This window comes from Colobus angolensis, unplaced genomic scaffold (assembly GCF_000951035.1).
Source record: "Colobus angolensis palliatus isolate OR3802 unplaced genomic scaffold, Cang.pa_1.0 Scaffold257, whole genome shotgun sequence".
Lineage (NCBI taxonomy): Eukaryota > Metazoa > Chordata > Mammalia > Primates > Cercopithecidae > Colobus > Colobus angolensis.
The window spans coordinates 2,060,521-2,066,953 of record NW_012115788.1 but is presented as its reverse complement, the minus strand read 5'-3'; positions in this window follow the sequence as shown (position 1 = coordinate 2,066,953).

Sequence of the window (6,433 nt, the reverse complement as noted above, 5' to 3'; positions counted from 1 at the left end):
TACAGACACATGCCAGCACGCCTGGCTAAGTTTTATATTTTTAGTAGAGATGGGGTTTCACCATGTTGGCCAGGATGGTCTTGATCTCCTGATCTTGTGATCCACCTGTTTCAGTCTCCCAAAGTGCTGGGACTGCAGGCATGAGCCACCCCGTGAGGCCTAGAATGAGTTTTTAAGGGCAAGCTATTGCTGTATTAGCCTTTGAACCTTGAAAGTCTAGTACAGTGACTAGACGCCACTCAATAAATGCTCTTATGAGTGGACAAATGAATGAATGGTTACTACATTCATCAGTTTGCTTTCTGTCTGGGGCAGCTAGCTGAAAGCAAGCCTGTAAGGGGATGTGATTCTGGGCAGGCAATTAGAAAAATAGACCACAGAATAGTCGGGGGTGTGGAAAATCCCTCTATATAAAAATTGTTTACCTCATCATTTCCTTGGAGGCCGGGCTTAACTGGGAGGAGAACCAGACCCTGAAACCAGGACCATTGCTACCATTGCTAATATTTTTGTTGGCTATTTAATTTTATAATTAGACTTTAGTTTTTGAGAATCTCATTCTTTTTCATATAAGCAGCAAGTCTCTCGCCAAGATATTATTCACCTTGCATTGCTCTACTGCAGCTGCCTCACTTGTGAGATGGGATCAAAGATACCTTTCACTCAGCCACTTGGAAATTCATTTTGAGGTCTCTGATGTGAAAGGGAATCTCAGCGCCAGCTGATGATTGTGCGGCCTATTTAGGCTCTAACTTGATGATGCGGCTGTGATATTTTGCCTCAGAATGAAGTTAATGCAACACAGAACATGTTTTCCCCTGAGGCAAAGCAGCTTGCTTGTGTGTAGCAGGCTGTGCTCGGTCCTTAGCATGAATCATAAACAGATACTTCTCAAGCCACATCACTCCCATTAGGAGAAAAATCATTGGATTTTTAGTCTTGGGTGGGGAAAGAAAAAGTAACCTGCAGCTACAGAGTATAACAAAATGTTATTGTCAATTTCTGGTGCTCGAGTGATAGGTTGGTATTACTGCTCCTAAGAGCAATCATTACATTATAATATTGTCCTTTTTGTGCCCTAAAACAGAATCCTATGTATAACAGAAAGGTGACTTCATTGTCCGATATATTCAATGTGTGTGGGTTTTCATAGGTTTTAAGTACTGGCAAGATAAATTTTATTAAGGTATAGTAATAAAATAATAATAGGGCAGCAGTAATTGTAACACTAGAAAATGAGTTCAATTTTCCTTTGGTTTGCTGTCCATACAAATGCATTTCCACGCTTGTGGGAAATGTGCGTCAACAACTATAGATCACCACAAAGCTCTAGTTCTGTCCACCTTTGTCAGACACAATCTTATGAACTTGAATTGACATGCTCTTTCACACAGGACAAAACTGGGGAATAAATAATTGTCCTACGAAGAGAGTGAGTAGTCAAGGAATACTCCCATAACTGAATAGAGCTCCATGTTTGTTTATTGCTTTCAATTTTTTACATCATTTTCTTATCCTAGATCTCCTTTGTTTTTAGTCCCAGCAGCCTTGTGTGTGGGGTAGAAAAAGGGTCAGTGTCATCTTTTATACACAGAGGAGTCCATCCACAAATACATTAAGCAACTTCTCCCAGGTCACTCAGATAGTGACTGACATTGTCATGAGGAGAGCCCTGGCTGGTATCCAGACTCCTGGCTGGTCATGAATGTTGTTGAAAGTTGCAAGCACAGAAGGAGTAGGACCTTTTAAATAGCACATTTGCATCTAGAGTGGTCCAGGGACATTGCTGCCTGGACGTCAAAGGATGGAAACATGACCTAGATGGCCCCTGATAAAAATCAAAGTTCTATGTCATTGCATGTGGTGATGATTGTGTAAACATATTAGCAATTAAAAGCTGCCGAGTAACCTTAGTTTTTCCATGAGATCATTTTTCCAGGAGATTAAGAATTAGTATCAGTACAAAGAGACAAAGATGGAAGGGAACAGGACTTTTACCCTAGGTCTGTCGTGGTGTGAACACCTGCCAGGTCAGCTCACCTCCTGAGAGCTGAGTGCTCTCATTGAGGCCATGTTATTGTATGTTACAGTCCTGCTGGCTTCCCTGTGTTTTTCAAGAGAATCATTGATCACTGTTGAATAAATAAATCGCTATTGTCCCTATGGCTTTGTGCTGTTACCTGTGGGAGAAGCAGCTTCGGGCAAATTGCCACCTGCTATACAGAGTATATGCTCTTTTAATTTTTGATTTATGGTTCATATTTGAAACTGCTCTTTGTTTTTTTGATCCATGATGTCTCTCTTCTGATTGGCAATCGTGTGATCTCCACTGCCCTGTTTCTCTGGATAGACTCTTGTCTCTTTAATGCGCCTCTAAGAGCCTCCCAAAGTGGATTTCATCAATAACACATAGCCTATAGTTCAAGACAAACTATTCCAATATGAACTTGAAATTTGGTGAAAATCCATTTCATGTGAGGTACTAAAAGATGAAAGTTTTTTTTTTTTAATTTTATGCATTTCAAGATCAACATATCTAAAAGACAATAATGGCTTCCTCCTGCAAGTTCCTGGATGAGCTTAGGTATTTTGTTGGTTAGATTCCATCTACTTATCTGGAACCTCTTTTCTGAACTTTTAAGGTTAAGTTTTGAGCTTGCTTTTTACCCCTTGCTTAGCCTATAGCCCCCTAGGTCAATGTTTCTCAAATTCAAGTTTCAGAAATCCTGAAATTTTTTGCAGGACTTGAGAATTCCTTACAATAATTTTTAAAATTTGGATTTACGTTTTAATAAATAGAAAAATTAATGGGTGCAGTAGACATTTATTGGTGGTTGTTTGACACATCTTTTTCATTCTTTCTTGATAACAGTACCAACAATTTCCTTTGGAAACCACTTCTCTCTTTTTTCAGGTACACAACTTGAGTGAGGTTAATTTTATCCATAGTACCTGGCCTTAGCTCTGATTGTGATCAGTGCATTCCCCATTTTTGGCCTCAGGGATGAGTATGTAATCTGATCAGAGCCAATGGGGAAGGTTTGCTCAGGATTCCTTCACTTATGACCTAGTTTAAGTTAGATTTTCTTTTATTTATAACCAAAAGAAATCCTGACAGGTACATAGATCATTTGGATGAATTTAGTGCCCGTGTTTGTGTTTGTTTCCAGTATCTTTTGTGCCAAGTAATACTACTTAATTATCTTGAGCTAATAAGAAAATAATAGAGGTCAATTTAATGTGTAAATGATGCACATTTTAAAAACGAAGGTTTTGTAGTAATCAAATAGAGAGAAGTGAGTCATCAAATAGTATCTACTCTTTGAAGCCTGCAGAACCTGAAAGGATCCATACCATAGTTATGGGTGCCAAGTTCAGACTGCAAACAGTGATTAATTCTCAGCAACATAACACTATCCATCACATTACATTAAGATTGCTAATTAAAAACTTATTGGCTTGAAGTGTTGTTTGTATTTAATTTAAAACTTTTTTAGTTGCTTAAGAACTATAAGCATAAGGACTTTTACAGCTGTAGGTTTAAGGCTGTACAGATTTGAATGACATTAAAATAAAATTAAGTTAACACCAGGGGACCAAGGAAAAATGTGTTTTTTTTCTTTACAGGGAATCTGTTCATTTCTTAAGTTTTAGAAGTGGTGCCATCAGTAGTAAAAGGTGTATTTGTGTTAAAAAAGACAGACTATGGAATTGGATAAATATCCTCCTGTCTGGAATATTACTGAATTGTACCAAGCTATATAAAAATCTACCTCCAAAATTTCAACCTTTCAAAAGGAGCTTCTCTCTTCTAAGGAGGACAAAATATTTTGCAAGCATAACTGCTCTCATTTCAACTCACCAGTGTGTGAGTTTATTCAGCAGATGTGAGTAGCCTGAGCTCAGCAAGTTCATGTCCATTGGTGGCAAGTGCAGCTCACGTTGCCCCAACCTCTTCTGTAAAATTTGCTTCTAGAGAAAAGCCAAGCACTGCCAGGGGTCAGTGAAGGTGAGGTGAGTTTGTGAAGGGTGGTGGAATATGGGGTGACCACTCCTTTTTCTGTAAGACTGCTCTCACTGACAAACCCCAACTGGGTGCATCCCAAGATCTCAATTTACACTACAATTTGAAAATCACAAGTTGTTCCATGAGAAAGTTGGGATTTTGTTTCACTTGTACTGTGTTATACAAGGAGCAACCTTTTTCTAGAAGGAGGCTTGGGGTATGCCTGTTGCAAGAACAAATTCAGATCCATTTGGGTCAGCTCAACAAATACTTTTCAAGTTCCTACTATGTGCCCAGCATTGTGCTGTATACTTGGGGATACAAGGAAATACTAAAATGTGATCGTTTCCCTGAAAAAGTTTGTAGTATAGTGAGAATGTATATTTCAATGCAGTGTGGTAATCCAATGACAGGAGTAATCAGAGAATACTACAGAAACCCATTTACCCACATCATCTGTGAATTCATAGGAAAAAGGAAGACAAAACTAGTTATTTACACACACACACACACACACACACACACTCACTCTTGTTTGACTAAATATTTTGGCTTTAGAATGGTTGCATTGACATCACCTCAGGTAGATTCGGGCAGACTTAGATATTGACAAGTGAAAGATGGAGACTCAACTATGATACCTAATAGATGGAGACTGTTGCTTATTTTTTTGGTTATCATATCATAAAGTTGTTGGCAATGCCTTTGGCCAGTTTATCTCTGCCGTTGGAGAAAACATATGCGGTGAGACAACTACAGCTTTTGTTTTCTCACCTATGTGCAATGAAATCTGCTTTCTTGCCAACAAAGCTGTAGGGCCATTTTCCCAATGATACCCTGGCAAGTTGAAGCCAGAGTTTGCTTTCAGTATTCATCAGAGTCCTGCTTTCCTTGCTCATTAATTCTGGGTAAATTTTAAGTTATTTCTTCAAGTACTGAAACTCTCAGACCGAAGTATAACAGAAATAACACAGAGGAGGAGGTGGTTGTCTTTGTTGAAACCATTTGGAAGAGAGAAGGGCTGGTGTGGAAGTGTGAGTTTGCGGTTGTTGATGAATGAACCAGGAGACTGCAGCCTGTGGCCATTGTAATTCCTCCCAGCCCCGAAGCATCATAAAGAGAGTGTTGTAGTTTCAGAGCTGAATTTCTCTCTGTTTGCTTGGCTTTGTAATTTGGGCCAATATGTCTGGGCTGTCAAAAACCACATCCTCCTTATTTTAGGTCTTTCCATTTTTACCTTTCATTTCCTCACCGGCCAAAGCCCTTCTTGTGCTAATTCTATTGATTCCTTCTTTTTCTTATTTGGAAAATAAAGCACCTTGAAAGTCACTCCATATGATGTGGTTAGCCTGCGTCTGAGGAGGCTTTTCTGTAAAATTGAGAATGTCAAATGCATTGCTAGAAGATATTTTTCTATAAATTCCTTTTTGGTTCTTATCTAATGGCACATTAAAAGTCGGCTGGGTACTACATTTATTGAGAGGTCCAGAAAAAGTGCGATTTAATCTAATAAAGATTTAATTATGAGGGGAAATAATGAGGTCTCAAGATCCCAGTGGAGTGCTCGCTGGGTTACCTTGCTCCTGTGATAGATTTCTTAGCGCTGGCATAAAAAAATCATGGAGGACACTCTCTGTGTGAGCATTCCTCTTTGGAAGAAAATGAGACTCCTTGAAAGGGGGGATGTGTTTGCATAAGTATTGCTTAAAGGTGTTTATGAAAAATAGAACTATGTTTGCACAGTCTTTTGAAAGGGGCCTCAAAGATTACACTCTTTAAGGGAACAGTCATAACAGAGCAGCTAATTCTGGCTTGGCTAAATTATTCATCTGCTCCTCCACTATTTATTGAATACATCGTGGGAAATTTGAAGCAGTGAAGCCTAAGGCCGTGTCTACCTGCTTTGCTCAATGTTCTTAGTTCAGAGTTTCAAACATATAGTTGTTAATAGATGTTACGTAGAAAACAAGGGAGGGGAGAGGGTGGTGTCGAGAGGACCTGTGGTTAGGTGTTAGGAAAACACTGCTAACTTATACTCCCCTAGGAAACATAGAGTAATTAGTTAAAGGCTCTAAGATGTTTTTCTATAAAATAAGTGTTTACCTTTATTTGGCGTAGAGGTTTTAGTTCTTACAGGATCATGGACATCCTCTTTCTTTCCAGTGAATATCTATACATCTCATGGAACACAGCACAAGAACAAAATAGTCATATGGGTTGTTCTCCTTGTCTAAGATGGTTGGCTGATACGTCGTGATGTCGTATAGATACAACCTCACACAGGGCAACGATCCTCAAAGGGTGATATATTTGTTATAAAACGATGTCTTTCCAAGCCTGTAATCCCAGCACTTTGGGAGGCTGAGACGGGCGGATCACGAGGTCAGGAGATCGAGACCATCCTGGCTAATACGGTGAAACCCCGTC